This window comes from Equus quagga, chromosome 2 (assembly GCF_021613505.1).
Source record: "Equus quagga isolate Etosha38 chromosome 2, UCLA_HA_Equagga_1.0, whole genome shotgun sequence".
NCBI classification, from domain to species: domain Eukaryota; kingdom Metazoa; phylum Chordata; class Mammalia; order Perissodactyla; family Equidae; genus Equus; species Equus quagga.
The window spans coordinates 116,771,126-116,792,112 of NC_060268.1; positions in this window are offsets into that span (position 1 = coordinate 116,771,126).

The window sequence follows — 20,987 nt, forward strand, 5'->3', positions numbered from 1 at the left end:
ATTTACTTTAAACAACCTCAGGCCTACTTTGTTCCAGATGTCAAGACACAGATGTCATGCTCTATTACAGGCAGGACTTTGGACCAAAAGCAGAGATGTCACAGTGATCAGTGCCAATGAAGAGGACAACAATCATGGGCAATTGCCCTTGGGATCCAGCTCAGACATGTCATAACCAGGAAGCTGAGGACCCTCCAGAGGCCAGCCCTGGATGGGCCCACAGATGTAAGAGCAGCCTGAAGTCACACTGACTGGTGAGGGCAGGCAGATGAAAAAGTGAAGCAAGGGACACAAAATGGCTCTGGAGGTGTGATTTCCTAGCACTGGGCGATTTTACTATTGCTAAAACACCCTTTCTTTGAAGAACCAGAGGTCACTGTAGTAGCAAAGATTGTCTATTTTGGGGCCGGCTCCGTGGCCGAGTGGTTAAGTTTGTGCGCTCCGCTGCGGCGTCCCAGGGTTCGGATCCTGGGCGCGGACATGGCACCACTCGTCAGGCTACGTTGAGGTGGTGTCCCACATCCCACAACTACAAGGACCTGCAACTAAGATATACAACTGTGTACAGGCGGGGTTCGGGGAGATAAAGCAGAAAAAAAGGAAAAAGATTGGCATCAGTTGTTAGCCCAGGTGCCAATCCTTAAAAAAAAGAGAAAAAAAGAAAATTGTCTATTTTAACATCTGTCTTTGGCAAAACAGAACACTAGCTATTCCGTGAAATCCAGAAATCTGGGAAGGCCTGTGGCAGAGGCAACACTTGACACATACACTTATCTGGTACTCTCACTATTATTATTATTTATTATTATTATTATCATCTCCCACTGTCAGACATAACCAGAAGCTGTGAGCAGGGTGTTGGCTGGGCTTTCACCATCCGTGAACTTTTAGATAGCTCGCGCCTGCAGGGACTTACAGTCTAATTGGGCACATAAGCCTGTGCAGACATGGGGGAGCTCATGATACAGGTGGCACGTGCTGGTGGGAAAGGACAGCCCCAACATGCGTCCTGTGAGTATCGGAGAACACTCAGCCTATGGGAACCTCTGGCGACTGGCCTCTGGGTCTCCGTTCCCACTCTGCCAGGCTGGTTCTACTTTCATTGTTTTTATATACTGGGGCTCTGAATATGGTTTATTTTAAAGAAAAGATTCTGCCTTTAAAATAAAAATTGAAAAAGCAAGCAACAAAAACTCTGGAAACTGTCCATTGGGTTTGAGCTCCTTCTTTCCCAGGTGAAGAAACCTGGGTCCTGGAGGTCTGATGAGCATCCAGGATCACATGGCTGCTTAGCTGGAAGGTGGCAAAGCCAGGCCGGAGCCAGGTCTCCTCATGGTTTTTATTCGTCTCTTTCCAATTGGGTCATATGTTTCCTTTTCTTTGGATCAGGGACTTATACCCCCTTCTCCCTTGTGTCAAATACCTGCGTGGAGAAATGTTCATGCTCCTTGGCACAGCAGGCAGTACGGTGTCTGTCACAAGCTCTCAGGAACCTAATCTTTACTCAGCAAATGAACATCTGCAGCCCCTCAGCCCAGGTCTGCACCCAGCAGAATTACCAGGCACATGGCTGGAACGAAGATTAGGGATGCCGTCTGAATCTTCACTTCTCAAATTCAACACATTTTTTTTGGACTCCTAAAGCACTGTTTGTATACTTTGTATTCCATTAAACACTAGAGCTGGAAGTTCTTCTTTGAAAAAAATGGTTTAATGATTAAATACGATTGGAAATTGGTTCTCACTATGTTCACCCTCTTGGATATCCGGCAGTAACGGATCATGTTTAATGGTTGCACTAGAGATATTCAACACTTCTTCCTGCCCCTACTTCTGTTTTTAGGGAGCCAGCCTAGCCCTCTTCCAAGAGAACTGCTCCCTCTGCCCCTGCTGAGTAGGAAGCAGGTCACGTGGCTGCGTCCCCCCATAGCTGATTGGTCCAAGGCGCTCAAGCTGAGCCAATTAGGTTCAACCTCCTGACACTTTGCTTTTGAGACTTAGAAAACCCGACTTAGTTAGTTAGGGTGCTGGAGCTGAATGTGACACAGCCCCAGCATTGAGGCCTCCATGTTGAGGAACCATTTTGGAGCTATTTGCAATAATGAGCAAGAAGAGAGACCTGTTCTTTAGAGAGAAGAGGAGAATAGAACAGATTTGTAGAGAAAAGTACAAGGCATAAAACCACACGAGGACCGTGACATCACAAAATAGTGGTGGAGGCAGCTCTAAGCTCTTATACCACCACAGAAACATCAAAAGACAAACAGAAACCACCAAAACCAACTTTGTCAAGACCCTGTAGAAAGAGTCAAAGGTTTATAGCAACCAAGTGTATGCTGAATCAAGAAAAAGGTGACGAGCAAGTGGTAGGAAAGTCTTGTGGCCCTTTGCTTGCCCTTGTCCTACCTATCCCTCCTTGGCAGAGGTCTTGAAGATGGCAGCCACAGTCCCAGTGTGGGATCCTTGCAAATTATTGTGGGCATCTGTTCTAACCTATCTCGGGGCTACCTGAAGAACTGACACAAGAGAAACAATCTCTGTTTTTCCTAACTCAGAACTCAGGCCGGCAAAGCAGCAGGCATTGCTTGAAAATACTGCAAGGTGAACTAACAACTCATAGATTCCTGGGGCAAGAGACTACAGTGGATACATTCGATAGGCTGCCTAACACATGCTTAGACTGCCTGAGACCTGGAGCAAAACCATGAGAGAGTTTCTTTGGGAATTGAGGACATTCAAAAGCATCCTGTAGCCTATGCACATGCCCAGGGCAAGAGAGAAAAGACCTGAAAAGACCCTAAATTTTTGCCTGAGGCTGAACTCTAGGCTTGGTGCAAGTCTGACCAAATGTTGAAAGAGTGACCTGGCACAAAGCCAAAGTGTAAAGACTAGGAGAAGTGAATTTTGTCTTTGGTTTGGTTTTGGTTTTGGTTTTTTAGTTCCTAGCACTCAAGGAAATCTCTGAAAATATTAGAGTCACAAAACTAAGGAACAGAAACTCCAGTGTCCACATATGACGAGGAATACAACCTCTGCAAAACCAGTTCAGCAAAGTCGCTAAACAAATGCCCTACTGTGGCCCTCACAGTGAGAGAGACTGGCAAATTCCAGGGAAGGGAGAGAAGCTGATTTGCAGATTGACCACTTTATAAGATTTGAATGCCCAGTTTTCAACAAAAACATCACAAAGCATACCAAGAAATAGGAACACATGGCACATTCAGAAGAACAAAATTAATTGACAGAAACCCCCCAAAACTAACACAATCTTGAAAAAGAACAAAGTCTCACAGTGTCTTATTTCAAAACTTATTACAAAGTTATAGTATAATCAAAACAGTGTGGCAGTGACACAAAGACAGACATAGAGACAGTGGAATAGAATAGAGAGCCCCAAAACAAGCTTTCACCTATGTGGCCAATTGATTTTTGACAAGGGTGTCAAAACCGTTCAATGTGGAAAGGGAAGTCTTTCCAACAAATAGTGCTGGAAAAACTGGATATTCACATGCAAAAGAATGAATTTGCACCCTTACCTCACACTATTTACAAAAATTAACTAAAAATGGCTCATAGATCTAAATGCATGAGGTAAAACCATAAAAATCTTAGAAGAAAACATAGGGATAAATCTTAATGACCTTGGATTTGGCAATGGATTCTTAAAAATCCTTAAAATTCTTAAAAACATGAGCAAGAAAAGAAAAAAATAAGTTGGATTTCATCAAAATTAAAACTTTTGTGCATGGGCCAGCCCTGTGACGTAGCGCTTCGATTCTGCATGCTCCATTTCGGCAGTCCAGGTTTGTGGATTCACATCCCAGGTGTGGACCTACACCACTCATCAGCCACACTGTGGCAGTAACCCACATGTAAAGTGGAGGAAGATTGGCACAGATGGTAGCTCAGAGCTAATCTTCCTCAACCAAAAAAAGAGGAAGAGTGGCAACAGATGTTAGCTCAGGGTGAATCTTCCTCTGCAAAATAATAATAATAATAATATACACCTGAAATTTATATAATGTTAAAAGCCAACATGACCTTAAATTAATTAATTAATTAATTAAAAAATGGTTTCTGGGTCTGCATATAAGGAGCTTGGACCTTGCCACTCCATCCTAACAAGTGAAAAGCTGAACAAACTGAAAAATCAACAACTCTTCTTGGATCCATAAGAAAGGGGAGGACACAGGGCAAACCACTGCCCCTGTTTGGAGAGCGAATACAGGGGGAACCACAGCAGGACCCAGCCCCTGGGTGGGGAACCTCAACTGTAATTGACAAACTGGTATAGGATCGATGTGACTCTGAGAGTTAAAACTCCAGGGTACCTGGCCACAGAGGGTCTCCCACAATATTGTGAAATTTATCTTCAGGAGCTCCACCAGGTTCCCACAGTAAAGTATCAGAGGAAAATCCCCTTGGGCTTCTGGCAGAGGGAGTGGAGAAGGAACCGTTCTGAAATGCCCTAGAGCACTCTATTCTTAAAGGCCTGCCCTCAGGGGAAACTAGTTAACCAATCAGAACCTAACTGACCAAGGGAAGGGAAATATCCAACTGCAGCCAGCTCTAGCCATCCTATCCCACCGAAGTGGGGAGAAAACTGCTGAGAAACACTTGGGAAGTTCACGGTCCAGAGACACAGGCTCACTCAGACCCAGACCTGATCTCAGGGCTGTAGGATGCCTCCCCTCCCCCACACCTCATCATGACGTTGCTAAATGCCTGTTCACAGCATCATGTTCCTTTTACCAGGTACCTCTTGTCCAGCCACCATGAAAAAATTACAAGGCCTACCAAAAGGCAAAACACAATTTGAAGAGACAGAGCAAGTATCAGAACCAGACGTGGCAGGGATGTTGGAATTAAAAATAGTTAAAATGACAAATTTTGTGTTATATATAGTTTATCACAGCAAAGAATTATATAGAAAAAGCAATTTCACAGACAGCTAAGATCGTAAACAAAATAAATTTAAGAAACAATTCCACATCACCTTTCAGAAGACACGTTCTCAGTTCGGGAGGACTCTCAGTTCTTCGTTCTAGTCTCTCACAGGCTCATCACTACTGTCTCTACTGGCTTTCGGAGTCTGTAAAACGCCCTGATTGCTCAAATTAAATCAATGTTTGCCTGAACTTCCTCAAATGCGTTCCTGTTTCTTATAACCAAACGTCCCTGATTTGGAACAACTTCCGTTAACCTGGCCATCTTCACATGCATTTGTCCACAGGGTCCTTGACACCTGCTAGCACTCACTGGGTTCCCAGAAAACTCTCTAGAGGAGGCCGCCTGGTTGTGTACAACAAGATACAGCTCATCATCAGAATGTCGTAGAATGATGTATTGATCTCTCACCTGGAAGTTATTAAAAAGCTTCTTAAAACTAAATAACTAGACAAATTAACTATAAGTTATATGTTATAATTCCTTCCAGAGCCATAAACCTCTTAGAGTATTGAATTTTGTGTTTATGTGTGTATAAATTTCTTTACCAGCTGTATGCAATACTCCATTTTATTTCAAGCTCCCTCATAAATCAGCTTAGTGTTCGAGGTCAGCTTCTCAAGGACATCCTGACCAGCCTGCATGGCCCACTCTTGACACATGCAGCATTTCTCACAGCATGACATCTCTTTGTTTATTAACTTACTTGTCTGACATATGCTGCCCACCCCAAACCAGCATATAAGCCTCCTGAGACCAGGAGCCCTGTGATCTCATTCACCTTGATATTATTCTTAGCCCCTAGGATGGTACCAGGCACACACAGGAACTCAATAAATACTTGTGGAATAAGTAAGTGAAACCTTCCAGACTGTCCCCTTCTGTCGCCTTTCCTGGAGTCTACCAACCTGCTAGCCCCCTGAGGTAGTTCCCAAACCGCAGACATGGCCTCCAGCTCCAGCCCTTGGCAGTGTCACAGGCCTGGTCTCCCCGTAGCTTTATGGCCACACTCTACCGCTATGTCTTTGAACCACTTGGTCCCGCACTTCACAGGTCATCTCTTACATGTAGCCCATTTAGCAAACAGCTCCTCTTGTTTTGCTTGCTAGAAACAGACTCTGCTTAGGGATGGCAATCAAATCTTTGCCTGCCAGAATGTTCAGAACATTTTGTACCCTTGGGGATGAGGAGGGAGCAGTAGCAACCTGCTCTACCTGGCAACACACTTTGCATTATGAAGGTCATCTGGCATGGCGTAGACATGCAGGGGGGAGAGGCAGCATCAAGCTTGCTCCCCTCTCGGTGCCTCCATTGAGCAGCACGTGGAGTCTCGGGGAAGGAGGCACTCAGTAAGATCATTTGGCAGGAAGACCATGGACACCTAATGGTGTAGGTTCTACTTTCAGCGGCACCACTTGCCAGGTGTGCTATCCTGGAAAAGTTGCCACCGGTCCAGGATGCTGACCTGTACCTGGTGGAGGTATGGGGGTGCTGTGTGCATATTCGCCCAACACCTCCTCTGCACCAGGCCCTTCCTCTACACTGGGTTTACTTGCTCTCATTTGGTCCTCTAGGAACCCTGAGGCAGGTATTATTATTATCGCTGTACAGAGGAAGAAACCGAGGGCTAGAGAAATGTCTGAATGCCCAAGGAAGGAGAGCTAGGATTGGAACTCAGATCTATCCAACTCCACAGCCCCTTTCTACCTCCCCACACCACCTCCTAAGGGATGAACAGTTGTGTCTCCCTTTCCTGTGGACAGAGCCTCCCTGCAGCTGGGGCTCTCGAGCAGTAAGGGCTCCAGCAGAGCACCCCATCCCAGAGGGCCCCTCTCGGCTTCCGAGGCGGAGAACTGCCTGCAGCCTGGCCTCTCTCAGTGTGGTTTGTAGTCAAATGCCAAACACCAGGGCCAAAGCCTGGGACATGCCAGTCACCCTGGCCTCAAAACCAGCTGCCGGCGGAAGAAGCCATATCCCAGTCATTTCATACCTAATTGAATCAACCCAAAGATTCTTACCTTTACTTTGCTGCTAAACTGTAGGGTCCCTTCCTTTCTGTCCTAACAAACTGTGAGGAAATCCTGGACAGATTACAAGGAGCCTTGAGTGGTGTGGGATCCCCCTCCCTCCTGCCTTGGTTGTCTGGACAGCAAATCTAGGTGGGAAGCTAGTCTGCCTGTCTGTCCATCTCCCTCTTTCTTTGCTTGTGTTAGATCATATTATTGGAAAAAGAATAATAACAATAGCAACTCATTAATGCTCAGCTGTGTATCAGGCATTGTTCACTGGAGCATTTTACGATCTTTATGGCATACACACTGGCAGATCACATCACCTCATTCACAGGGGAAGAATGGAGGTTCTGGAAGGTTAGGTTGCACACTGACAGGGAAGCACCCTGGCTTCAGCCCCATCAGCTCACTTCTCACAGCTCATGCCTGCAGCCTCCCTGAACTCCTCCCTGAGCCATGGACTCGGGGTCACAGCCCGCTCCAACTCCTCCAGGGCCCTGAGGGCAGGAGGAGGAGATCTGAGTTCTCACCATTCTTCTGGAAGTGGTGAGCTTGGGGGACAGCTCCAGGTGAAGCCATGGTGACCCGTTCTGGGTGCAGGGGCCAAGCACAGAGAGCAGACTTCCCCGCTGAGCGGGGCAGGGCAAAAGTGAGTGATGGAAACTGGCCCTTAGGGGATGATGTCCTCATTGCCCGGCTGCCCTGAAAAGTGCCGTCAGCCCCAGGTGACACTATAAACGACTCTTCCCGGGCAGGAAGCTGCCGGGTCCCACGGCCGGTGTTGGAAGAGACCGGTTCTAGTCAGTCAGTGACTTGGTTGCTTCCTGCTCAAAAGTCAGTACACGGAGCCTCTGTTGGACTAAACGCAAAATGTCAGGAGTCAAGGAAGAACTTTGGAGGAGGGATCAGCCTCCCAGACGGATGGATGCCATTTGTTCCCTCCCACACGTCTTCACTCACCAGCCACAGGTGGAAAGTTGGGGCCACGAGGTCACAGCCGAGCCACCTCCCTCAGCCTTAGGGGACTTCTTAATCTGAAGAGGGTTGTTAGGCATCGGAACCGGCGTTGCCATGTGCACATGCTGAGATCCCACTCCTTGCTTTTAGCAGCACAGTTTAGAAAAGCTGTTTTCTAAATGGTTTGCCGTGTGGGGTTTATTCATAGACAGATGGAAAGTCATGAAAATATTCAATTAATTAATAACTAACTTCTGTATTCTTCACAGTTCTCAAAATCCTTCACATCCCTTCACTTCCTGGAGCCCCACAGCAATGCTGTGAGCTGGGTGATCCTGTTGTTACCCCGACTTCACAGGTGAGGAGACTGAGGCCTCAGGGTGCACAGGCAGGGAACACCAGTACAGGTCAGAGCGGGGCTTCACCCGTGAGTCTGCCGACCCCCCGGCTGCCTGTTCGCTCCTCCCCTCATACCAAAGGCCATGATGTAATGACAAAGGAGCACTTTAAAAGCCCGCACCCCTACCTGATTGAGTCAGCAGATCCTGCTGCCTGCGCAGGTACAAGCTGGCCCCCCTGTTTACTGATGAAGACCACGGTGAGAAGGATGGTGCTGTAGGGCAGGGCTGGCAGACTGAGATGAAAGTGACCACAGGGCACATCTGTTTTCCGAATGGGACCAGGGTCCTTCCTGAGCTTGGGACAATAAACCATGCTATATCCCAGGAAGTGGTGCCTAGCAGGGCTACCAGCCTTGAAGCAGCAGGGTGGCAGCTCTGAAGCCGGTAAGGCAGGCTGGCAGCCTGGAAACTCAAGCAGGAGTTAATGCTGTAGTCTTGAGGCAGAATTTCTTCTTCTCCAGGAAATCTTAGTTTTTACTCTTAAGGCCTTCAACTGATTGGACAAGGCCCACCCACATGATTGTGATCTTATAGTCAGCTGATTGTGGACACTAACCACATCCACAAAATATGTTCACAGAAACACCAGATTAGTGTTTAGTTAAATAACTGGGTACTGCAGTCTGGCCAAGCTGACACATAGAACCAACCACCACACCCCTCTAAAGCATCTGTGGCTTTCTAAGCCACTGTGGTACTCCATGTGGGGAGTCCTGCTTCAAACTCATTCTCCAGAACAAAACAGTTGGGCCAGTTTTTTTGTCAGTTTCTGTGTCTCATCTCTCCTTCTCTGATACGTGCAACTGTGGACTCTCCTTACCTAGATGGTTCAGGATCAGGAGGTTCCCAGATAGAGGGAAAGGAAGGTGACTGGAAGCAAGTGCCATGGAGGAGCGGCAACTGGCTCTGACCCTGAGGGTGTGCCACTCACCAGCGCTTCCCTGAGGCAGCCAGCCTAGGGCAGGATGCGACTGTCAAAGAATCACCCCCGACTGACAGGGACCTTTGGGTGCTGTGTGAAAGCCGCATGAGACTGCAGCAACGTAAGGGACGCAGAGGTGGGGGAGCAGTGGCAGTGCAGGGACACCAAGCTGGCAGACAGAAGCATGGTGCAGCCCTGCTCAGCTCCCAGCTCCCTTGCAGGCAAATCTAGATATTGATTCTTGCATTTTCTCATGACTGTCACCCAGCGGATGCTTGTAACACCTGCATGTAGTGGTTTCATGAGGAAAGGAAGGCTGGGAAGCCTGGTCCTCTGATTTCTGGAGCAGAAGGCTGTGGGGAACCTGAAGCACAGCCTCATGTCTGAGCCAGGGCAGACAGTTGACTTAGAAGCAGCCCTCAGGGCTTCCTCCAGTGCTTCTCAGGGCTGACAGCGCTGAGTGACACGTGAGTCAGGGTGGGCCGGGGTGGGCAGGGTCCTGGTCCACCTTCTGACAAGTACCCTGCTGGTTACTGTAATACATAAGGGAGGGAGTCCCAAAGCCCATAAAAGGGGGGTGTTTGGAGGTGGGAGGAAGGCTGTGGCCCTGGCTGGCCCAGAACCCGTGAGCCTCAGTGCCCTTCCTGTCCTGCCAGAGACAGCACGCCATGTCTGTTGCTGGGCAGCATGGGCCGCATCACGTGCTGAGTCCCCACCCGAGCTCAGATGCAGACTCGGAGACTCTACCTTCACGCTGGACTTTTTCTGATCCCTGGGTGGAAGGGAACAAGGTTTCTATGCTACCCTACCCTACTCCCCTGCTCCCGGCAGACCCACCCTCCTAACACGGGAGGTAGCTGCTTCCCTCATCTCCCCACGCAACGCACAGCTCAGGGCTTTGAGCAGAATTCCATGTGGACGATTATCTCCAGGGCAGGGAGAATGGTCCCAACTCCATTTGTTGGGTTTTTAGGCTGTGTTAGGATGATAATAACAACAAATTCTCTACCTAACTTATCGGAGTGGTGCTCACACCTGTCTGGGTGGTGCTCACACCTGTCTGGGTGGTGCTCACACATGTCTCGTGATGTTCATATGTGTTTGGTGTGCACTGATTTCTTACCTACCAGTAAGGACAAAAGCATAGAAATTGGGCAGAAAAATGCCAACTAATACAGGAAAGCCTAATTAGAGTTAATGGCTTAAAAATCCTGGGTATTAACTATTGAGCCCTTTATGTTTGGCACTAAGCATTTCCCGTGCTTTGTTTCATTCCCTTGTCCCTGTAGCTCTTGTGAGATAAGAACTCTCATTACCCTCATTCTCCAACCAGAGGAGGCGGAGGCTTGGTGAAGCTGGGTCATTTGCTTGTCAGTGGCCGAGCCAGAATGCTGGCCCAGGGCAGACAGACTCCAGAGCCTCATGCAGGTAACTGTTTCCATTTATTGAAGGACAAGTTTCCATCTTGGGAATCCCACTGCCTTCTTAGTTTGGGTCAGAGAATCAGAGATTTATCGCTATGGATGGAGCAGAGCTGTCGAGCATTTAGCCAGCTCTACGCACTCTTGACATGATCTGGGCTCTGCTTGAGAACCCCCTCCTTTCCCCTGCCTACCTCAGCCCTTCGTCTGCACACAGCACTCTCCTCTACTGAAGGCTTTGCTGAGATTCCAAAACGTGCTCCACAAGACTCAAAGGAAGGGGAATGGAAGAGCCAAGGTGAACCCTGGGGGCTGTCCCATCAAGGTTGTTGGTACTAAGCAGCTCGGGGAATAAAACACACCATGCTAAACATCACCGATTGGGCTAGAAAAATAAGGTGCTTCAGAAGCAGGGCATCCTGAAGCTGTGTGTGCATAGCAGAAAGGAAGTTGGGGGTTTGGATAATTAATGACTTCCTGTGACATTCCGGCTGGACACTTGGGAAAGAACCCAAGGGAACCGTCCAGGTCAGTGGATGATGGAGTTCAACACATAGACAGGGTTTGGGAAGCAGGATCAGAACCTCCTCAGCTCAGAAAGATTTTCTTAGAAAGCAATTGCTTATGTTTATTGATCTGAAGGCCTGGCTCATTGACACTTGTCCAAGAGGTGGAATTCCCCCACATTAGTGGTCCTTTTCCTAGGCACACGTGCACAGCTGCTGTGGTGGGGATTTTGGAGCAGGAGCTTGGTTTTGAGAGCAGATCCTCTTCTCCTACTTTAGCAATTCATATTTTGGAATATGGTGAAAATCCATCATTTGAAATTTCAGGCTCCAACCTGAAATTCCCAGTGTTTTTCTGGAGTCCTAACAAGGCCTCCATGATTTCCAGACACAGTTCCCGAAGCTTGACTTGGTGCTTTGTGAGAAAGATACCAGGGTATTGGGGAGGCAGAGTACGTGCGGCCTCGCACTGCATGGAGCCCAGTGATTGCCCCCAACAGTGACCCTACCACTGCTTCCCCCAGGACAGGCCATCATTTTTAATGCTAGATTAATAAATAATGATGAAGAGTACTTAACATGTTAATGGGTCATTAATTATTGCTGAAACTCTGAAGGATTCTGGGAGAAACAAACAGCAAAGCACACAAATTTGGAGCGAATATCTTCAAAACCACCATGATTACAATAAAGATGATAGAGGTAGAAAATGCTGTGATGCTCATAATTCCTTGGTGCCAATTGCATTTGTAGAGCTCATGTCCCGCCCTTAACGCCCTTGTGTGAGAGGGAACTTAAAGGCTGAGTTGGGGACAACACAGCTGCACATTTGGGAGAAAATCCTCCTTCTCTCTGTTGCCTGCTCTTTCCCTGATTACAGGCCAATCAGAATGTAAAAGAGATTTAAAGTGTTTCTAAGAACAATCATTCCCTCAGGAACCCAGTGACAGCTCACAGAGCATGTTTTGACCTCGTCCTTGCATTTTGATTTTTTTAGGTGTAATACTACTAAGTAGTGTCCAACAGAGGTGGTAAAAGTCACCACAGTATGCTAGCAAGTGTTCTGGTTCCCCGTCCTACAGACACTCAGGACTGCACGCTCTGTTCCCCCTTTGCAGTCAGGCCACGTGGCTTGCTTTGGCCGCTACATTGTGTGAGTGTGTCGTTTCTAAACTGCAGCTTTCTAAGCACTGTGAGATGCGCCACATCCTTCTCCTGCCCTGGAAGTCATGGAAGTGCGAGTTGAGATGGAGCCTCCGTCATCTTCAGTCCCCGAGTTGTGACAATGAACAGAGCCTCTCTCCCAACCTGTGTGAGAGCAAGAATGAGAAATAAAACTATATGGTGTTCAGCCATTCAGATTTGAGGGTGGTCTCTCCCAGCAGCCCACCTGACTGATACAACTTCAGAAATAATGGCTCTGGGTAAATCAGAGGCATGGGACCTTGCCCAACCCTTGCTGACCTTGCTAAAAATGTGTTGGTGGTTTTAAAATATGTCCCCAAATTCTTTGGTGCTCATCCTTTCAAAAGATAGAGCTTAATTTTCCTGCCCTAACTGTGTACTGGACTCAGTGACTTTCTTCTAACAAATTAGAACAAGGCTGGTGTCATGGTGTAAGACCGCTCAGACTATGTGATAAAAGGCTTTGGGCCTCCTCTTTGTCCTCTCTCTGGGTTCAGTTGCTCTGGGGAAAGCCACTGACATGTCATGAAGATATGCAGGGAGCAACCCATGGAGAGCTCTCATGGTGAGGAACTGAGGCCTCTGCCAACATCCATGTGAGTGAGCCGCCCTGGAGATGGATCCTCCAGGCCTGGTCTAAACCAGATGACTGGAGCCCTCGCCAACATCTTGACTGCAGCCCGATGAGAGACCATCAGCTAAACTATTTCTGAATTCCTGATCCAAAAAAACTGTGCCATAACAAATGTTTGTTATTTGAGCCACTAAGTATTGGGGTAATTTGTCATGTAGCAATAGATAACTAACACAATGGGGAAGGATTAGACCCCAAAGTTTAGAAATTGAAATGGTTACTTCTAGTGTGCTGATACTACATATTATCTTGCTTATGGAGGTCTTCAGATGTCGTTCCCCCATAATTTCCAATATCTCTCAAAGCTAATCCAAATAAACATGAAATACAAGTTTTTAAGAAGCAATGGACTTGGTATACAATCACAACTTCAAGATAAATCCCTTGTCTTTTCCCAACCAGACTGGTGATCCTAAACCCCTCCTCTACAGCAATTCTAGAATTGACACCAATCCCTTCAAAAACTGGGGTTCCCAAATAATTAGGAAACTGCCTCTAAACTTTTCCCTTATCTCAACAGGAAGAAGTTTTTTAAATGCAGTGGATGTTGTGGGTAGTAGAAAGATTATCTTTATGACAGAGAAAATATATTTCTGTATTTATTTTATCATTTGTTAAGCTCCAGTGAAATGCAAAATAACCTTTCAAGCAAAAGGCAAGTCTTAGTAAATACCTGCCGTCAGCTCAGGACCAGAGGAGGGGGAGGCCTGAATGCAGTAGGAGCCCAGGCCCCGCCATGTGGGAGCTTAACACGTAGTTGGAGAGACAAGACTCGCTTGAAACAAGCTGAGAAAATGCAAAATGAAGTTCAAGTGGTGAAGAGTGTGACATAGACTCTGCCTATTCTAATAGTCACACTCCCAGTCTGCGAGGGGTTGCATTCTCAAGATTGAGCAAGGTCCTCCAAGCCTGTGGCTTTGCTCCCAGGATGTGGGAGGGCTGGCTGCATGGACAGCAGAGGGCCTGAGCCCGCAGAGAGGCAGCGCAGCCCCGCCTCCCTCTCAAAGCTCCAGGAACTTGGACTTGGGTGGACTAGAAGGCAGTAGGCTTTATCCCGATCTAGGAGTCCACGCTTCTGAGACTCTTCCATGGCCCAGGGTTTCTTCTGCGTTGGTACTATTACTACTAACAGCTTTTATTTACTGAGCCACTTGCTACCGGCCAGGGTATACTCACTGCTTCATATGCAGAATCTTATTTAATCTTCGTGATAACAGAATAAAGGAAGACATGATTATCCTCATTTTACAAATGAGAAACCAAAGGTCCAAGAGTTTAAGTAACTTGTTAGATGACAGGGCGTGGATGTGGCAGGGCCAGGACCCAGCCCACTCTCTAGGCAACACAGTGCACTCCTCCTCAGCACTAACGGCTGGCCCGTTGTTGATCTCCTTTTCCTCCACCTTTGCCCCGTGACTCGAGGTCTGTGTCTTCTGTGGAAGCTGGCAGGAGACTTTCGGAGAAGGAGTGAGCAGTTCTCTGTGGGGTCCACTTGGAGGAAGGACCGCTGGATCCTCTAAGCCCGAAGGCAGGCCCACTCTCGGGTGGTGGTCTCGGCAGCCTCAGGACCTCTGGGAGCTTTCCGCCTTCTGGAAATTGGAGATCTGCTCAAGTGGTGTGCAGGTGACCTTTACCTGATTCTCACCAAATGCGTTGCCAAGGTGGCCAAGAAAATGCTGGTTAAGTCTGGAGTTCTGTTTCCTTTGCTCCTTGTCCCGACAGCCTGCGCTATTCAGCTTCCCCAGTGGCCGAGAGAGCAAAGCGCAATGGCCTCCTGGGTAGAGGGGAGGGCTCTATTTAGGTCCAAGTGGGTGGTGGGAACTGAGAAATCACTGCGCTCGGGTTCGGAGGAACTTCTGAAAGCTGCTCCCGCGTCTGCAATAGGGCCTGACAGAGAATGCGTTTCTGGTCCATTATCCACGACTGCAGTTGATGTTCTGAAACGTGAGGCCAAAGACCCGAGCAGTACAATGATCCACAAGGAATGCAGTGCCCAGAATGTCTTATTGGCCTCACAAAAAGGAATCTGTAACCAAGACTGGGAGAAGGACCAATGTCAAAGCCCGTGTTGGGAAGTGCGAAGTGTTATTGAAAATCATCATCAAAAATTAAAAACCCCATACAGCTGTGATTCCTGGAAGCCATCTAGTGACGCCTCCGGCTCCTGCTGCCTGCCCCTCCCCCAGAAGAGAGGAGCAGGATGCCTTGGATTTAATGAAACCCCCTTTGCTCCTTCCTCCCTCCCTCCACTCAGACCTGCTGTGCTGCCTTTGAGTTGGGAATCCATCTCATCTCTTTACAGAATGAAGGCTGCTGGATGCTGGCTCTTCGAGCTCACGTGCTACTTAAGCTTAAGAGACACAAATGGACAGACACCCCCCCCCAAATTTGATATTTTAGTATATGTGAATTTGCTTCTATTTTTCTTCTCAGGATTTTAGTTTCAGTACCCAGTAGTTCCAACCCACTCCTGTTGGGGTTCAGTAAAAGTGGGTGGGGCTGGGAGATAGGAAAGAGACTAAGAGAAGACAAGGGTAGGAAAAGGTTCCTATGGCGAAGTTTCGGGACCGAGATAAGAAACAAAGGACAGCAGGGTCTGCCTCCGAACTGCCCCTTGGCCCCTGACAGGAGGGAGCAGATCCGACAGAGATTTGGGGTGAAGAGATCAGAGGGAAAGCTAAAGCTGGCCCCCCTGCACTGGGAGGGGCCCCAAAAAGTACCCTCACCTCTGCTCAGCAGGTCTGGTAAGGGTCAGGTGAGGCTTATCAGACTCTGGCACCGTGGAAGCCCAGCTGAGTTAGGAGTTAAAGACTCTGAGCCAAAGTCAGAAGGCCATGGACAGGGGACACAAACATTGAAAATCAAGAAAGGAAGGAAGGGGGCCGGCCCGGTGGTGTAGCAGTTAAGTGTACACATTCCGCTTCTTGGTGGTCTGGGGTTCCGCATGGCAAAAGCCATGCTGTGGTAGGCATCCCACGGATAAAGTAGAGGAAGATGGGCATGGATGTTAGCTCAGGGCTAATCTTCCTCACAAAAGAAAAAAAATGGAAGGAAAGAAGGGAGGGAGAGAGAGGGGCAGAGAGAGATAGAAAGAGAGGAAGGAAGGAAGGATGGGAGAAAGAAAGAAAGCTTTCTATCATGCAGTTATCTGGAACAAGGCAAAACCAATAAATACACAGGTTGAAACTAAAGGAAAAGAAGAGCCTAAAAATTTTTAGTAAGTAAAACATGATAAATGGGAAAAAAAGAGAAATAGAAATTAATTGTAAAATAAGTATTTCTTGTAATAATTTAAAGTACGTAAAACATTTCCGGTAGCCTCTTTGTTTCCTATGACGTGTGTGTAAGTGTATGTCTTCATTTTAATGAATGTTAAGAGGAAAACATTCGCATTCTGCCTCAGCTCTAACCTCTCTGTTCCCAGCAGCTCAAAGGTGGTGGCTGATGAGATGGTGCATTGAAAAAGACCCAGTTCCTGTCCTCACAGACCCCAAAGGCCAGTGAGAAAAAAGAGGGGTCAGGTGTGGAATGACGACCAGGGGTTAGGCTCTCTTAAGCTGCTGCTGCATTTTCACGTGGCTTTCCTACAATTTTCCACTGTGCAGTTGTGTGGGGCGCTCTCTCCTTGTGGGCTTTTAGATGTCCCCGACATGTCTCGTTAGTACAAACCGAGCTTGGCTCTCCAAATGCAGAGCTGAGCAGGCTAGGTAACTTGGCCCGCATCCACGGTGTGAAGTGTTTTGTCTGTGTTCAGTGGAAGAGAAGAGCTTTGTCATCACTTTGAAAATGTGGAGCTCTCATAGATTTCAGCAGATGCTTGAGCCCTCTCACTAGACGGGGATACATTTGAATTTCATGAGATGCCACTGTCTCTCTGTCCATGGACCCTACTTGGCTGGCCCAGTAGGGCCTGGGACTGGTGGGGGAATTGGAGAAATGGGGGGGGGGTAACTCCAAAGCATAGCCAGATGGGCCTCACAACAAGCAAGTGGACCCCAGGCTCAGCAATAAAGATGGTGTTTATCAAGCGTTGGCAATTCGCAGGAACTTTCACATGTGCTTGAATCTCTTTTAATCCCCTGATGGGACATTGATGAGGCTGGATGGAGTTTGGGCAGGACAGAGTGGGAACGTCCGCCTGTGCTCCTGACTTGGAAGTTCTGTGACATCAGGGTTTTTCAAACCCCTGGAAGTTCATAGATACATTTATAGGGAGTCTGTTTTATAACGTACCCAGGAGTTGTTTTACTCTGGCCTGGTCATACGTGCAGATGTGGAAATGATTGTCACAAAGGAAGAAGTCTTTATGCTCAGAGATCCCAAGAAACAGGAGGCTCGCCACACAAGGCCACATGGAGACACACCCAGGAGAGAGAGGGAGGAGGGGGCACATGAGCCTTTATTGTGGTTTCCACGGGAAGGAACAGGTGAGGCAGGGTCAGCAGACTCAGGGTTGGCTAGTTTGAGTAATTTCAGGGCTCTTGGGCAGAGGGGCTGTCCCTAGTTGTCTGGTACCTGGTCCCAGGTGATCAGGGCGGGGGCATAGTGGCCCCGAGTGAGAGCCCCATACAACAGATGGTTGGGGTGTGGGCTCCCATGGGTTGGTTTGCATTTGAAAGACTCTCTCTCAGGTGAATTATTTACTCTCTCTAAGAACTGGCTAACCCTGGGAGGGACAGTCCCTCCAGGTCAGCCAGGTCCCAGATGTCAAAGCAGCAAGAATACAGAAAATAAGAAACTATAGTTAATATATGACTGTTCTCAATGAAAATGTTTAATTTTATGTTTTAATTTTAAAGATTATATATATATATATATATATATAAGCCCATACCTATTCTGGATCATCTGGGTGACATTCTTGTAAATGAAAACTGCCATGGAAAACTTCTGGGCCTCCATGTGTGTTTTCTGTATTTCTAAGCCTTGGCCCCATGTGGTGAGACATTGATCACCAGCTCATAACAAAAGCGACAGAAGGAGATATTAGAAGGCCAGCCAAAGGCCAAGTGACATCCCCATATGCTCTACGAAAGGAGAGGGGGCAGTGATTCACGTAGAAAGAATGGTGGGAGAAGGGAGAATACGGTAGTGTGGGCATACCAAATCAAGAAGACCCCGCCAAGAGGGGCCACCATCACTCTGAGAATATCTATTAACTGTCTTCAAAACAACGTCTAAGGGACAGCCGGTGGCACAGCAGTTAAGTTCACATATTCCACTTTGGTGGTCCGGGGTTCACCGGTTTGGATCCTGGGCACAGACCTATGCTCAGCTTGTCAAGCCATGCTGCGGGGCAGGCATCCCACATATAAAATAGAGGAAGATGGGCATGGATATTAGCTCAGGGCCAATCTTGCTCAGCAAAAAGAGGAGGATGGGCAGCGAATGTTAGCTCAGGACTAATCTTCTTCTTCAAAAAAACCAACATCTGACTTATCGTCATTGTTGTTTCCAGTTTTATACATTTTTTGCAGTTTTCTTATATTCACATATACAAAAAAAAACTTTGCTAAGTGTTATAGTTGCACAAGACATATACAGAATATAAACCCAGACTTATATATGCATTTTTTAAATAAAATACACACATCCAAAAAACGTCAACATCAGAGAACTGTCAGGACTTTTTTCCTAATTATAACAAAAAATCAGCATGTTCCTCAATTAGGGACTAAACTGAGTGCAGCTCCTCCTTTAGGCCAGTATAAGTCCCCTCTGGGGTGTGCCGCTCACTGGAACAAGCTCCAGTCACATGAAACGGCCCTCATTAAAGATGTGCACAGACACAGGTACGACTTGATCCTGTGTGTGGCACCTGTGAGTCCTGTGGTGGCTGCAACGCAATCGAAAGGACAAAGGAAACAGAACAAGTAGAGAATAATCCCAAAAAACGAAACCTGAGAAACCAAGGACAGAAGCAGATCAGTGTGGCAGACACTGTGGGGTTTTTATCACGGTAAAACGTACATAACAGAGTATTTATCATTTCAGCCATTTGTGAGTGTACACTTCAGTGACACTAAATACATCCACATTGCTGTGTAACCATCACCACCGCCTGTGCCCGAAACTTTTCTTTTTTGGTGAGGAAGATTGACCCTGAGCTAACATCTGATGCCAAACCCGCAAACCCCGGGGCCACCAAAGCAAGCACGCCAACTTAATCACTACGCCACTGGGCCTGCCCCTCCCAAAACTTTTCATCATCTCCAACAAAAATTCTATACCCATTACACAAACTCACGCCCTCCTTTCCCCCCGGCTTCTGGTAACCTCTATTCTTTCTGTGTCTACAAATTTGCCTATTCTAAATACTTCATATAAGTAGACATTTTTGGAAAATATGTCCTTCTCTGTCTGACTTATTTTACTCAGCATAATGTTCTCAAGGTTCATCCATGTTGTAGCATATGTCAGAATTTCCTTCCTTTTATTCCGCTGTAAATACACATGTATATCTCGTACACCTGTATGAGAAAAAGCTGCAGTCTTTCCTCCTCCTATGCGTTTCTCCTTTGCTTTTACACAGAACACTTCACTTCTGGTCACCAAATGTGTGGGGGTTTTTCCCAAACCAAGCATCTCTGCAACGCTCTGCAACACCAGCTGGGTGTCCTACAATTTAACTCAATTCTGACACTATCTACCTGGAGATAGCTTCAGGTCCCACAGGTTAAGGGCTCAGTCCCACAAGACTGTCCCCGCTTCAGAGACTGATTGCAAGTAGTAGGTCCCCACAATTTCTGTCTGACTTGGCTACAAATAGGTTTCCATGACTTCCTCCTTGGTTTTGATTAATTTGCTAGATCAGCTCACAGAACTCAGGGAAACACTTACTTATATTTACCAGTTTATTAAACAACATTAAAGGATACAGATGAACAGCCAGATGAAGAAATACCTAGGGCAAGGTCTGGGGGGGTCCCGAGCACTGGTGCTTCTGTCCCCATGGAGTTGGGGTGCGCCCCCCTCTCAGTACGTGGACGTGTTGCCTCCTTGGAAGCTCCCTGAACCCTGTGCTATTGGCATTTACAGAGGTTCCCTCAGGTAGGCATAATTGATTATTGACCCCATTTCCAGCCCCTCTCCCCTCTCTGGAGGACATGGCGGAGGCTGAAAGTTCCAAGCTTCTAACCATGGCTTGATCTTTCTGGCGACCAGCCCCCATCCAGGAAGCCAGCCAGGAGCCCACTCAGAGTGGCCTCGTTAGAACAAAGGGTGCTCCTAGTGCTCTTATCACTTGGGAATTTAAAAGAGTTTTAGGAGCTCTGAGCCAGGAACTGGGGGGCAGAGAACAATATATATTTTCTGTTATCTCACAATACCACATTTTGTTTATCTGTTCATCTGTCAGTGGACACATGGGTTTTTTCCAGTTTTGGCCATTGTGAAATATGCTGCTATGAACGTTGGTATGCAAGTACCAGTTTGAGTCCCCAGTTTCCATTCTTTGTAAATATACCTAGGAGTGGAATTGCTAGGTCTTAATGTGATTCTGTGCTTAACCTTTTGAGAAACCACCAACTGTTCCCCACAGCGTTTGCACCATTTTACATTCCCACCAGCAATAAACGAAAGTTCCAATTTCTCTACCAGCTCACAACACTTGTTATTTTCCCTTTTTGTTGTTGTTGTTATTACGTGACATCAACTCGGCTCTGACTCCAGGTGACCCTATGAATGAGTGATGTCCACAATGTCCTGTCCTCAACAGCCCTACTCAGCTCCTGTGGATTCATGCCCATGGCTTCCTTTATGGAATCAGTCCATCTCATATTTGGTCTTCCTCTTTTCCACCTGCCTTCTACTTTTCCCAGCATTATTGTCTTTTCCAAAGTATCCTCCTTTCTCATGATCTGCCCAAAGTAGACAGCCTCAGTTTTATCATTTTTGCCTCCAGCAACAGTTCAGGCTTACAAGCAGTTAAGTTCGCATGCTCTGCTTCGGCTGCCCAGGACTCACCGGTTCAGATCCTGGGCACAGACCTACGTGCCACTCA